Below are 16,014 nucleotides of genomic sequence, written 5' to 3' on the forward strand. Positions count from 1 at the left end.
TTCTTTTCATCACCATCACTAATTTGAGGTTTGGTTCCTTACTTTTTTCTCTTGTAAAAAAAAAAAAGAAATCAGCAAACCCTGAGGAAGAGAGGAAATTACAGAGAGGTGGGCAGGAAAGAGGATTTAAAATAGTAATTAAGAAGGTGGAGAAATACCACTTAAATGTCAAGTCTACTGGTGGGCACATGTAAAAGAAAGCCAAACTGACAGACTTTTTAAAAAGGTATAAGTAGATAATGTTTACTTATTTATTTTAAAATTTACATACACAAAAATCCCCTCCCTTTTGGCATACAATTCTAGTTTTCACAAATGCCCCTACCATTCTCAGAATACAGAATAGTTCCATCACTCCAAAAATACTGCCTCTTGCTAGTCCTTTGTAATCCGACCCTCCCCCAGTCTTTAACCCTGACAACCACCGATCTCTTTTCTGTCCTTACCATATTTTAAAATTGGAGATAAAAATTTCCTATATAGGTGGTAAATATGGTTTCCTTCTTATCTCAGTATGGCCCTTGGTCTAAAGTTTTTGTTGCACTATAGCTCACAATAATGAAGTTCAAAGAAGAGTTATGATTTTCCAAGCATTCCTATCATTGTTTTGGCGAATGCTTTCCTGTCTGGATGCAGAGGAAAGTGTGGGGGTGGGGATAAATTGTGTTTGAAAAAATGAACAAGATCTCATAGAAAGGACATTTTCAGCACAGAATTGCAATCCTGATATCAAATTAGAATTGCTTCTCAAAGAGGAACAGCCTTTATTAAAGTAGGTACAAACTTTTTCCAGAGAAACCCAGGTTTGATATAACTTTTAATTAAGCTTTTCAAAAGTTGGAGCTCATTTATTCTTCCCTCTGTCTGCCACCTAGCAGCAGTGTGCAGGGCTCTGTATTCACTGAGGCATTGCTTGGAATTCTAATTCAAATTTGAGTTTTTATACATAATTTTTGTTCATTCTATAAGTTTTCTAAAATCATTTGCTTAAATGTCATTGTAGCATCCAGCACACTTGAGAACCAATATCGGAGACTTTCAGGGTATCAAAGATGTTACTTTATTGGCCAAGTTTAACCTGCGCAAGGTCAAACTCTCAAAGTGTCCAGCAACACAGTGCCCACAAGGAGCTACAAACAAGAGACGCGCCGAGCGCTTACAACTACGTTCTTATATAGCGGTGGGCAAGCAAGCGTTATACAGAAGCAGATGTGGCAGTTAGCAATTCGCTTACAAAGACCGCGTGCGGGAATTTCAAACCAAGCATTCTTGCATAAGGCGGGAAGGCAGGCTGTTTGTTCATTAACCTAGTAATCTCCTGGCTCTAGCTAGCTTGTTTTCTATTTTCTCATTAAAAACTGCAAAGCATTGCTTATCTAACCTACCTAGGGAAGAGCATCTGCTAGACACGGGATGTTTGCTTAACTGCCCTGTGTCTTCCTTATCATTTCCTTTTAGCTACAATGTGGTTCTTGTCTATTAAGGTTAAATTTAGTTCTTAATTTCCTTGTTCCCAACAGTCATCAGTATCTATTTCCCCCTTTCCCTCCATTTTCACTAAGGCAACTTCTCTGGATAAGGTTATTAAGGATTTCAAGCTATCTCTTTTCAATACCAGATCGCAGTTAGTATTTTAAAATCAAATTAAACAAAATAAATTCCTTAAACAAATTAAATTACAATATGCATTCATTTCTTATCCTGACTAGAGATAAAAAGGTGATAAACAGAACCTTAAGAAAATGATTTTGGCAGAAGTATTATGAAGACCAGGTGAGCTTTTTAGCGTTTATCTGAATAATGAAAGGCCCAACACTGTGAAAAGTTTTAACCAAATTTGAAATACCAACCAGCATTTCTTTTGGCAACCAAACTAAAAAGCAGACAATAAAAAAGAGCAGGCATTGGTATAAAGCAAAAATCACTCTGTGGCTATTTTTTTTTTTTTTTTTTGGTAGTGGTATGATGTTTCAGAGGCAAGAAACTCACACGTGTATTCAGGATTCCCAAAATCATATTTTTAAAAGTTACCAATTTCATTCCATACACCTTTGCTATCTCTGATCCAATCTGCATTCCATCACTCCTAGAATTACACCAGTTGAAGTATTTATTTATACTAGCAGAATAAAGAGATTTTATATGTACTTTGTATACATTATATATCCTTGTTTAATCATGTGTTTATTGACAGCAAATTTCATTTGACTGTACAAAATGCATTCGGAATTGATAACTAAAATGTAACATCAACTGTGCTTATGAGAAGCCATGTTATAGCTACTTAAATTGGCTGACACCCCATGTATGATGTCTCATTATAGAACATCCAGGGAAAAGAGCTAGTTATTCGGGTGCTATAGGTAATAGCAACAACTCTTAGATGCTTATATAGGAAATAATACATAAATACATATATACATACCTACACACATATGCTTTATTTTTAATAAGCCATATTGATAAGTAGACCTTAATTATTTTACACCATCGAGATCACATGGGTAATTACTATGATCCGCTTATGTTTTCCAAATAGTGTATTATGATGATTTGATATATGCTTAAAAATGGAAAATAGCTTTGAATTTAGTGAAGGAGGGTTACCAAAGAGTCAGAGAATGAGGTGCATGGAGTGCACATAGGCTACAGCAGGGTATACTTACATACCATTTCATTCACATGGATTCAGCATAGTGCTCAATTTTTCATAGTGCATGAAAAATTCAAGTTTTACTTTTGGAACTTTCTGAGATTTTTTTACTTCCAAATATTTTTAATCAACAGTTGATTGAATCTCTGGATTGTTGGGAAATGCCCTGCCTGTTTTCAGAAGCTGTAACCTCCCATGGCTAAGGCTGAGTAAAAAGACCTTGGGGCCATAAGCCACTAAGGAGACTAAACTTATCCTCCTGGCAGGGGCACAGCCTCTGCCCTCTTTAGTTAACCCTGCTTGGCCCCTGGAGGGTGGCTGAATAGTCAATGACAGGTAAGATTCCTCAAGGGAGGAACAACCTAAGACAGGCATGGTCATGAAGGGACCATCAGGGAAGGACTTAGGAGACTATAGAAAAGGGGTGATAGACATTTACCCTTTGGCTTTGCTATAGCCTGAGTACTCATTCTTTCTGTTAAAAAGTCTCCTAATCTCTTGGCTGCCTTACTTCCTCTGCCTGACTTAAGCCAAAACAATGCCGAAGCGGGGTGTGGCCCTGTGCTTGAAAAGGCAGTTCCCTGGGGTGATCAGGCTTAAGAAAGAAGACATAAAATCCCATGAAACCTGCTTTACTAAGAACGCTCTCAATTTAAATGATAAGGGTTCAAGCATAAAATAAGTTTGTTTCCCAAGGTTTTATGGCCCTTTGGTGTCACTCTATCTGACCCTGACTCAGAATAAACCCTTACAGTTCTTAATCATCACTGTCTGACAATGATTGATGAGCTTTATGTATACATCCTGTGTTCCTATACAAACTAAATCCAATAAAAGCACATTGAGAAAGAGGCTTAAGGCCCTTCTCCTCTGAGAGATTAGCCACCTTTCCTTCCCAAGCAGATCATGTCTTGGTAGACTTATTCTCATCCATGGCAGCCAGGGAGCCTCTACAGAATAAATTCCCCCCATAGTGGATGTGAAAACAGCTAATATGAAAAGCCAACTGTACATTAATATGTGATAGGAGGCATACAGAATTACTTCATATTTTCTTTGTTCCAGTCTTCTCTAACATGGAAAATAATCTTCATGTTGGAAGGGTACAGAATGTGAGAGGTAATAGGATGTAATTTAAAAGAAACAGTCCATGGAGTTAAAAACATGAATTTGAATCCAGACTCTTCCAGATCATAGTGGGTCAGAGGTGTTGTTTATAATACCCATTCTCTTTCCCACTGTCTCACTAATAAATTGTCTTTTACTTTAAGCTCATGCTGGCTAGTGTTTGAATTATTTCTTGCATGAAGCCAAGGACTCAAAGTGGTTCATGAACCTTGCCCCTGGAACACCTGCATCATTAGGAGGTAGTGACCTTTAGAAGGTGATTCAGTCATGAAGATACATCTCTTATGAATGGGATTAGGTACTCTTACAAAAGAGATTCCAAAGACCTTTCTTGCCCCTTCCAACATGTGATGAGGCAATGATAAATCATCTGATAACCAGAAAATGGGCTTTCACTAGACACCAAATCTTCTGGCACCTTGATTTTAGATTTCCCAACCTCTAAAACAATGAGAACTAAATACTTGTTGTATAAGCCACCCAGTCTATGGTATTTTTGTTATAGCAGCTCAAATAGTCTAAAAATTATTAAAAAGACACCTTTAAAAGTAAAGCTATCCTATGAGCCAATTTCAAATTTTTAATGGGTATTATATGAAGAAGGAATTAGAATCATTCTGTTTAGTTTAAGCAACCAGAGATATGAGTACTATGTAGAAGTTATAGCAAGGCAGAATTTGGCTGAATACAAAGACTTGTAAGAACACTAGTCTTGAGATTTGATAGACTAGAATTATGTTACTTCCTAGCTAGGTGTCCTTGAGTAAACAAACTAAACTCTCAGAATCACAGTTTTCTCATCTGTATAAAGGCAAGCTCACAGAAGTACTGCAAAGTAAAAAATCTTATACTAAATTTGAAAAGATCCAAGGAGTTTCTGGCATATGACAAGTATATAGGTGGAATTATAATTGTATTAATGACAGAGATGCTCAATAATGAGAAGGATGAAGGCTTTCTAATGATGGAGAGTATTTTGATAGTGGAAATGATCAAGCACATTCTGAATCATTTAAAATAACTGGAAGGCTAGTGTGGGCAGCACACATCAGGGAAAGTAGTTGCATTCAGTTCCCACCCTTATGGGCTAGCAATCACATGATGACTTGTGGGGCAGATAAGGCAAATATATTAATAAATGATACTCTAGGACAAATGCTATCAAAATTGCAAGAGGCTTAGCAGATTAAGAGCATGAGTACAAATCCTTTTAAGGGAAATATAGAACGCTTCATGAATGTGGTAGTACATGAAAAATGGAAAAATTTTCCATGGGTGGGGTAAGAGGAGAAGCAGGGCATTACAGAAGAAACTATTATGAGGAGAGGTAACAGACAGGAAAGCACAGGGATATATCCAGAGAGGCAGCATGATTTGAAGGAATGTCATGGCAACCATACAGTAAAATGATTTGGGGGTCACAGAATGAGTCTTGGGCTTAACTTGGGGGGGGCAGTGGGGAGAGAGTAGATATTTGGAGGAGAGGGGTGACTTTATTAAAACTGCTTTAAAACACTAAATTTGACAGTGGCAATGAAAAGTTGGTTAGAATCTGCATGATTCCTAACATAGGAAGACAAATAAGAAAAATAGCAGTTTGTTCTGCCTATTGGCAGCCAACACCTTCCACAAAATCACAGTGAGTTTGCACCCTGGGCCTGGAATCTGGCTGCAAATTTAGCAGTGCATGCTTACTCTCACCACTTCCCAACCATGGAGCACACCCCTAGAAAGTGAGCAAGCTTTGGGCCTTTGTGAAATTGTGTAAGCAGGATCCCACCATTCTGCATACAGAGAAAATGCACTTTGTGAGGGAATGGGTGGAGAGCATGGGAGGTAAAATACCCCTTGCTACTCATAAAACTAAATCAGAAGAAATATCAACAAAGGAAAAACAGATAGTAAGTAGGTGAAGGAAAACACAAAGAGAGAGAAACCATCAAATGAGAAAAGTGATCTAAAAATTGACCATGGTTGCTTTATCCACTCATCTATTGAAGTACACTTAGGCTGCTTCCATACCTTGGTGATTGTAAATAACACTGCAATGAACATTGGGGTGCTGTGTGCTTTCAAATTAGTGTTTTGTGTTCCTTTGGATATATTCCCAGAAGTGGGACTGCTGGGTCAAAAAGCAGATCAGATCCATTTTTAAATTTTTGAGCTATCTCTATACTGCTTTTCCCAGTGGCTGCACCAGTCTGCATTCTCTCCAAGAGTTCAAAAGCATTCCCCTTTCTCCACATCTTTGTTAGCACGCTTGTTTGTTTATTTGTTGATGAGAGCCATTCTGACAGGTTTGAGATGGACATCTACACATTGGAATACTACTCAGCTATAAAAAGAAGAAAATTTTACCCTTTGTGACAGTATGGATAGACCTGGAGAACATTATGTTAGAGTGAAATATGCCAGTTAGAGAAAGAAAAATACCATATTATTTCACTCATCTGTGGAATCTAATGAACAAACTGAACTAACGAGCAAAACAGAGACAGACTCACAGATGGAGAACAGATGACAGCTAGTGGTGGGTGGGAGGATTAGGGGGTAAAGGGATTGAGCAAAAAAAGCAATAATGACTCATGGACATTGACAACAGTGTGGCGATTGCTGGGAGAAGTGGGGTATAAGAAGACTAAAAGGTAATGGAAAAATACATTAAAGATTAAGCAAAAGTAAGAATAAAAATTGACCATGAAGATGTGATTGAACAGACACTGATGCCTCTCAAGAATGTGAGATGAAAATGTAGAGATAACTGAAGAGATGAAGGATCAGGCAAATGGTAAAAACATGGCTTCCATCGATTTCCTAAATGACAGTGAACTACAGAAAGCTTGTTCACAGGTGCCATGAATCTAAAGCCTCACCTGATCCATCTGAATGCAAAGAGAATGAGTTTCTTCATCAAATTACAGAAGTCAAAAATAGTCATCTGAGACTGTGGCAGAGCTATTGAAATATATCTTGTTTCACTTCAGCCTTACAAGTGGTGAGGAAGAGCACACAGACTTCTGGGACGTTGGGAAGAAGCACACAATGATCTTGACTTTGCATGTAAACTGGATTATGATGAAAATGTTAGTTCAACTAAGGCCACAGAAATTTCAGAACATAAAAGAAAGTATAATCATAAATGTGACTAGTGAGAGGTCAAAGAAAGAATAGAAAGAATTAAAAGAGCTCAGAAAGAACATGAGAGAGCCCAGAAAGAGAAAGAAGACAGACAACAATCAGGAGTTCAGTATGGCTGTTTTTCCAAGTGTCTTTCCTGAAGGAAAGATGCATAGTAATTTTCCTGTAGGAATGCCTGGAAGGGAAGGGGGCATGCCTGGAATGGCAAAAATACCTGGGCTCAATGAAATTCTTAGTGATACAGCAATTCTTACAGCCATACAGGATCCAGAAGTTATGGTGGCCTTCCAGGATGTGTCTCAAAACCCAGCAAATATGTCAAAATATCAGAGAAACTGAAAGGTTACACATCTCATCAGTAAATTGTTAGTCAAATTTGGAAGTTAAATATAATGTCCTTCTAATGAATGAAGCCCTTGCTGAAGGAAAAACAACTTAGATCAACCCAACTGATTTGCTGTATCACAAACCAGTATATCTCTGACCTTCTCATGAAGAAAGCTGCAGCGCTTTGATGAGAATCCCTACTGCTCTGCCCAAAATGCAGCTATAACATTTTACAGTGGTTCGCCATTAGGGTATTCATTCAGATCATGTTTTTTTTTTTCATAGGAATAATAAAATTTAAACATTTTTAAACCTTCAAAGATTACAAGATGGTGGCAAAGTAGGTGAAAAATACACTCACCTTCTCCAAGGACCAAAATGGAATTATAACTAAAATATAGAGCAATCAGCCTGAATAACCAGAAGGCTAGCTGAACAGATATAACCAAGGATTTACAGAAGAACCCTCCAAGGATTTGGGAAGAATGGTAGAGATGTAAAAAGGGCTGTCCCCACTCAAACCAGGTAGAAGCTGAGATTCCAAAGGGATATCTTAGCTGCAAAGTTTCCCCCAGAGGAGTGTGGGGTCTCAATCCCACTCTAGGCTCCTAAATTCAAAGTACCAGAGCCAAGAAGAACCTACTTCATGCAACTCGAGTGCCCATGTAACATCTGTCTGTGACAAGCAGCAAGGATTTTGTCTACCCAGAAGAGGCTAGAGTTAGCTAGGGACAAAGGTGTCCTCTTAAAAAGACCAGTGGACAAAGTCTTGTTTGAAGCCACTCACTCTGGACTCTGATAGAGGGAGGATGGAGCAGACTATAGCTGTGTGAGGAAAGACTTGGGTTTGTGGCTCTGGAGAGATAGCTGAAGGAACAGCCACCAGGATCTCTGTATTTAGTTATTTTGCCACACCACAGAAGCCACTTTTCTTGGATGGAGCACTCCCCTCTATAATACATGAGCCTTGGGGAATTAAATAATCTCACCTTCAGGTCACCCTATTGCCCCAACTTATAGAGCTTGTGCTCTACAGAGGACTAAATTTTCTGGACCAGGGTGTAGAGGTCTGGGCAGACTCAGCGGGGTGTCAGTGACTGAGTTGTGTGTCTTTGGGGTGGAAGCCATCACCCCCACTTTCTTGTGAAGCTGACAAGCAGTGTCTCCCCTACATGTGGTTCTGCTAGACCAACCTTCCCAACACCTGGTGGCCCTGCCTTGCTGAGCTCAAGCTCCCAGCAGAATCTGGGACAGACTGAGTTGTGTGGCTCTAAGACAGGGGTCATTTTTCTGTTGCATGCCCAACCAATACAGACTCTTCCCTTAATATATTGTGGTCTGTTTGGACCTAATAACCTCTGTTTGCCTCACTCTGATGATACCCTGAGGCCTGACCCCACCACAAAGATCTATAGACACCCAGTGGAGGGCAGCTAGATATGGTATACCTTGGGACTTTGACTGAGTGTCCTCAGACACAGCACTGGCACCAAGTTGGAACCTACATATCTGGTGAACACCACTTGCTCCTACATGGTGACTCACTGTGAACCTACTTCATGCAACTTGAGAATTGCCAGAGGCTATTTCAGTGACTAATCCTAACAGGCAGCTGTCAGGAAGAGGCAGCCACAGACAGATATTAAAGTACCTTGGACCTTTTGCTGACAAGCCCCAAGCAGGGTGCTGGTAGAAGCCAGCCTTGGTGAGCTTCACAGTTGTGGCTGCCTTGGTCCTTCCCAGAAAAAGCAATTCCCAGAAAAATCCACAGCTGTGGATTGCTTTGCAGCTCCCAACATGTTGTCCAGGGCCAGTGACAAGCAGTTTTGACATGGATCTGCCCCTGAGTCCCTCCCAAAGAGGTCTCAGAACAGTCACACCCAGTGGCCAGCTTCAGACAACATCAGAGCAGGATCCAATTAGCTTCACCAGTGGCATATTCATAGGGAGATCTTAGCAGAAACCAGACCCTCCTAAAGTGAAATCTGCTTCCTGCAGTCAGCAATTCCACAGCAGCTAGTACTCTGTAGTTGGGGGTTGATCATCACCACCAACCAGCCTGATGATTCTCCTCACACACAAATTGGCCAATAACAATGAAGACTCAACTACAACCGCTGTGCTCATATAATCCACATGAGGGACATTCCTGGAGCACCTAACTCAGGTGATCAAGGAGACTGCACCACCGGGTCCCACAGGACATATAGAAAATCAACCCAATACGTATAAACAAGCACAGAGAGACAGCCAAAATGAGGAGACAAGAAACAGAGAGAGCCAGAGAAAACTCTCCAAAAAAAGGGTTAATTGAAATGGAAGCAAGCAATTTACCATACAGTACCAAAAAACTGGTTATAAGGATGCTCAAGAAACTTAGTGAGGAACTTCAACATCATGAAAAAGAACAGAGAATCCTTAAAAAAAAAACAGCCAGAAGTGAAGATTATAATATCTGGAATGAAGAACATAGTAGAAGACATAAGCAGTAGGTTCAATAAAGCAGAGAATCAAATTGGCAAGGTACCAGAAAACACCCAACTGGAGCAGAAAAAAATTTTTTTAAATGAGGATATTTTAAAGAACTTTTGGAACAACATAAAGCGTAACAACACCCACACTGTAGGTATACTAAAAGAAGAAGAGAAAGGGATCAAGAACCTATCTAAAGAAATAATAACTAAAAACATCTCTAACCTAGTGAAGAAAAAAAAAGACACACAAGTTCAGGAAGTGCAGAGAAACCCAAACAAGATGAATTCAAAGCAGCCCACAACAAGACATGTCAGAATTAAAATGCCAAAGGTTAAGGAAAAAAGAGAGAATCTTAAGAGCAGCAAGAGAAAGACAGTTAATTACCTATAAGGGAGCTCCCATAAGACAATCAGTTGATTTCTCAACAAAAACATCAGGCCAGAAGGGGTTGCTTGAAATATCAATGATGAAAAGCAACCCAACAACACTATCATTTAAAATTAAAGGAGAGATAAAGAACTTCCCAGACAAAAAATAAAATAAAAAACTAAACTAAAAGAGTTCATTACCACCAAACCAGTATTATAAGATCTATTAAAGGGTCTTCTTTAAAAAGAAGGAGGAGAAGGAGAATGAGAGCAGGAACAGAGTAACATAATTATAAAGAATAAAATAGTGATAAATACATACCTATCAATAATCACTTTAAATATAAATGATTTAAATACTCCAATCAATAGATATAGGGTAGCTGAATGAATAAGAAAACAAGACACATATATGTGTGTCTACAAGAGATCCACCTAAAAACAAAAGATACACACAGACTAAAATTAAAGAGATAGAAAAAGATATTTCATGCAAATGAAAATGACAAAACAGCTGGGGTAGTAATACTTATCATTTTTAATACAAAGGTTATAGTACGAAATGGAGAAAAATATCATATAATTATAAAAGAAGCAATCCCACAAGAGGATAGAAACCTTATAAACATTTACGCACCCAACATACATAGCAAATCTTGATAAACATAAAGGGAAAAATTGACAGTCATATAGTCATAGTAGAGGACTTTAACACCATATCGACATCAATGGATAGATCTTCCAGACAGAAAATCAACAAGGAAATGGTGGCCTTAAATGCCACACTACTTCAGATGGATTTAATTGATATCTTCAGAGCATTTCACCCCAAAGCAGCAGAATACACATTTTTTTCAAGTGCATATGCAACATTTTCTAGGATAGGCCACATGTTACAAAATAAAACAAGTCTCCATAAATTCTGTAAGATTAAATCCGTATAAAGTATTTTCTCCAGAAGGTAAATAACATGCTACTAAACCATCAGATGAAGGAAGAAATCAAAATACAGTTATGCCTCAGTACTTATTGGCTTCAGACTCATCAAACCCTGTATTTGTTGCATTTTGGAGAAAAAAACGTTTCAGCACTAGGTGCTTGCTCAGGAACTGTCACACTTGCTAGGACTTTTATGAGTCATGATGCCACACTGCAAGAGAAAATGCTTCATTGTTCAGTACTAGTGGGTTTCGGCACTCATCACAAGTTCCAGAAGAATTAATGCCATGTACAGGGGTACCACTAGATACCTTAAAAAATGAAAATAAGAATACAGCAACCCAAAATCTATAGAACAGAGTGAGCATTGTCCTAAGAAGGAAATTCATAGCATTATAGTCTTACTTAAAAAATAAGAAAAATCTTAAATAAGTAATCTATACATTTAAAGGTACTAGAAAAAGAACAACAAACAAAACACACAGTGAGTAGAACAAATGAAATATTAAATGTCAGAGCAGAAATAACAAAATAGAGTCTTAAAAATTACAAAATATTAATGAAACCAAGAGAGACTTCTTTGAAAATATAAATAAGATGGATAAACTATTATCCAGAATCATGGAGAAAAAATGAGAGAAGACCCAAATAAATAAAATCAAAATGAAAGAGAAGTAATAACTGACACCAAAGAAATATAAAGGATTTTAAGAAAATATTATAAACAACTATATGCCAATAAATTGGACAATCTTGATGAAATGTCTAGATTCTTAGAATCATACAATCTTCCAAAACTGAATCAGGAAGAATCTGAGAATCTGAATAGACTAATTTCAAATAATGAAATGGACACTGTAACAAAACAAAGAAGCAAACAAACAAAAACTCCCAAGAAACAAAAGTCCTAGACTGGATGGCTTCACAGGTTAATTTTGCCAAACATTCAAAAAAGAACACCTCTCCTTCTTAAAATATTCAAAAAATTCAAGAGAAAGGAAGACTCCCAAATTCATTTTACAAGGCCAGCATTATCCTAATTCCAAAACCAGATAAAGATGCTACAAAGAAACAAAAGTATGTGATAATATCCCTGATGAACATTAATGTTAAAATCCTCAACAAAAGAGTAGCAAACCAGATTCATCAATACACTGAACAGATCAAACACCATGATTAATTGGGATTTATTCTGGGGATACAAGGTTGGTAGAATATCCACAAATCAATAAACGTGATACAGCAGATAAACTAAATGAAGGATAAAAAATCCCATTATCATATCAATAGATACAGAAAAAGTATGCAGTAAAATCCAGCACATATTTATGATAAAAAGTCTCAACAAAGTAGGAATAGAAAGGATATACCTTAATATAATATAAGTTGTATATGACAAGCCCACAGCCAACATCATATCAATAGTCAAAAACTAAAAGTGTTTCCCTTAAGATCAGGAACAAGACAAGGATGCCAGTTTCACCACTCTTATTCAACATAGTACTGAGTCAGAGAAATCATAATACCTAGCCAGAGAAATCAGACAAAAAGAAAAAAGTAAATGCATCCAAATTGGAAAAGAGGAGGTAAAATTGTCATTATTTGCCAATGATATGATACCAGATATTGAGAAGCCTAAAGATTCTACCCCTAAACTATCAAAACTGGTAAATGAATTCAGTAAAGTAGCAGAATACAACATAAATATCCAGAAATCAGTTGCATTTTTACACATCAATAATGAACTATAAGAAAGGGAAACTGAGAAAACCATACCATTAAAAAAATAGTAAAATAAAATACCTAGGAATAAATTTAACCAAGGATGAAAAGGCCTGTACTCAGAAAATTGCAAGGCACTGAAGAAAGAAATAGAAGGATACAAATAAATGGAAGCATGTACCATGTTCATGAATGGGAAGAATTAACACCACTAAAATGTCCATATTACCCAAAGCAATCTATAGACTCAATGCAATTCCTATTAAGATAGTAAAGGAATATTTCACAGAAGTGAAACAAATATTCCAAAAATGTATATGGAACCACAAAAGACCCTGAATAGCCACAGCTGTTGTAGGAATCACAGTGCCTGATGTCAGACTACACTACAAGGCCATAGTATTCAAAACAACATGATACTGATATGAAAATAGACATATAGATCAATGGAATGGAATAAAGAGACCAGAATTAAACCCGTGTCTTTATGGTCAATTATATTTGATTTTGACAAAGGAGGTAAGAACATAGAATAGGGCAAAGACAGATTTTTAGGGTAAATGGTGTTGGGAAAATTGGACTGATATGTGCAAAAAAAATGAAACAAGACTGTTTCAACAACAGACACAAGAATAAACTGAAAATGGATTATAAACTTAAATGTAGGGCTTGAAACCATAAAAATCATAGAAAAAAAACCTAAGCAGTAAAACCTCAGACATTTTTCTTAGCAAAATGTTTTTTCTGATATATGTCCTCAGCCAAGGGAAACAAATGAAAAAATAAATGAATGGGACTTGATCAAACTAAGAAGATTTTGTACAGCAAAGGAAACCATTAACAAAGTGAAAAGAAAGCCCCTTGAACGGGAGAACATATTTGCTCATGTATATCTAATAGGGGGTCATATCCAAAATTTAAAAAGAATTTATAAAACCCAACACAGAAAAGACAAATAATCCAATTAAAAAATGCACAAAGGGCCTGAATAAACATTTCCTCAAAGAAGACATGTAGATGGCCAAAAGCATATGAAAAGATGTTCAATGTCACTAATCCTCAGAGAAATGCAAATTAAAACCACAATGAGATATCCCCTTGCTCTTGTGAACATGGCTATCATCTGTATGGACATAATTCAGCAAACAAGAAGTGTTGGCGTGGATGTGGAAAAAAGGGAAACCTTGTGTGCTGTTGGTGGGAATGCAGATTGGTGCAGCCACTGTGTAAAACTCTGTGGAGTTACCTCAAAAAATTAAAAATGGAATTGCCTTGTAAGCAAGCAATTTCACCTTTCGGAATACATCTGAAAAAACCTGAAACACTGATTTGAAAGAATATATATGCACCCCCATGTTCATTGCAGTGTTACTTATAATAGCCAAGATTTGAAATCAGCCTAAATGTCTATCAGTAAATGAGCAGATTAAAAAGCTCCTGTAGTTTTACACAATGGAATACTACTTGATTATTAAAAAGAAGAAAATCTTACCCTTTGTGACAGTATGAGTGGACCTGGAAGGTATTATGCTAAGTGAAATAAACCAGTCAGAGAAAGACAACCACCATGTGATTTCACTCATATGTGGAATCTAACGAACAAAATAAACAAACAAACAAAATAGAAACAAACTCACAGAGAATATACTGGCAGCTGTCTGAGGGGAGAGGGTTTGCAAAGCTGGGTGAATAAGGTAAAGAAGTAAGAAAAAACACATCACAGACACAGGCAACAGTATGAACAGTATTACCAGAGGAAAAGGGGGTGGGGGAAGGAGAAGAGGATAAACGGGGTATAAATGGTGACAGAAAGAGACTTGACTTTGGGTGGTGAACACATAATACAGATGATGCATTATAAAATTTTACACTTGAAAGCTATATTACTTTATTAACCAAGGTTATCCCAATAAATTCAGTAAAAAGTAAAACAATAAAAAATTCAAAGAAGTTGAGATTAATTGGTTACCTTTCTTTAAAAAACTGAAAAAAATAACACAAAAATAGGAAATGATCATAACAGAATAAAGCTCTACTGGAGTTAATTGTGAAAAGTAAATAAAAACTTTTAAACTTTAAAAATATTTAAAAACAAATTAAAAGGGTGTGCTAAACCCTACATTTTTCTTTAAAAAAAAAAAAGAAAAATAGCACAGCAAATGAAAAAAAAAAAGTCTTAAGTAGGCTGGAAGCAATGAGAATGGAGAGAAAATCCTTAATGAAACTTATATGAACAGCACATTTTTAGTGAAGACTTGACAAGTGAGGCAGGAGATGAACTTACGAGAAGATTGGGTTTTAGTTAAAGGTAGGAACTTTGAAGATAAGATCAATGATATTTCTTCTCAGCAGAATAGCACACATTAGACCCCTACTAAATATTTGTTCAAAGAATTCATAAATTAATGATTTGAGCTAAGTTCTAAAATAAGTGTGGAAGATAGTAAGACACAAAGGCTCAGAGTCAGTGTGAGGAAGACGAGGCTGGGTGGATAGAGTTGGGAGTTAAGCAGCAAATATATGGAGGCCTAGGAGCTAAATTATGAGTTGGCCAATTAAGGTCCATGGTCCAAATCCAACCCAGCAACTGTTTTTGTACAAGCAGCCCATGAGCTAAAACTAATTTTAATATTTAGATAATTGAAGGAAATCCAAAGGAGGGTGATAATATTTCAAAACATGTGAAAATGATATGAAAATCAATTTTTGATACCTATAAATAAAACAACTTTGTTGTTGTTTTATGATTGCAGAAGGCAGCAGCCTGCACCTTACAGGAACGGTAATAATGTGCTAAGTATTTTATAAAAAATATCTCTGTAGTTCTCACAAAAACTCTGAGATATAATGCATTGTTCCTATTTCACTGATGAGAAAACTGAAACATATGTTTTAGCCAAGGTCACATAGTTCATTAGTGGCCAAGTCAGGAACTATAGACACAATCTGTTTTCCAGATTTTCCATTTTCCCCCTAGGATAAAAACCTATGGCTCTGAAAGTAATGAGACCATAAAATGCTTGTAAAAGAGGGATGGGGAGCATGCTGAATGTTAGAGGGCCATTTTGGAAGTGAAACAGAAAAGGGAATGGTTTATGCGGACACATTTCTAAGAGATGTACATAAATTAACTCATTTAATTCTCACAACTCCTCCATGAGTTGTATAATATTATTAATAATCTTCCATTGGATAAAGGGTAACTTCCTTTAAGACCACTTCCCAGGTAAAAGGTTCAGCATTTGGATACCCTAACACTGAATC

At 37.0% G+C, this 16,014-nt stretch overlaps 1 pseudogene; it reads left to right on the top strand.

The window, feature by feature from the left end:
- The window catches only part of LOC114494874, a 52,017-nt pseudogene extending 44,711 nt beyond the window's left edge, over positions 1 to 7,306 (top strand).
- The last annotated feature ends 8,708 nt before the right edge of the window (positions 7,307 to 16,014 follow it).

Source organism: Phyllostomus discolor, chromosome 4, assembly GCF_004126475.2.
Source record: "Phyllostomus discolor isolate MPI-MPIP mPhyDis1 chromosome 4, mPhyDis1.pri.v3, whole genome shotgun sequence".
Lineage (NCBI taxonomy): Eukaryota > Metazoa > Chordata > Mammalia > Chiroptera > Phyllostomidae > Phyllostomus > Phyllostomus discolor.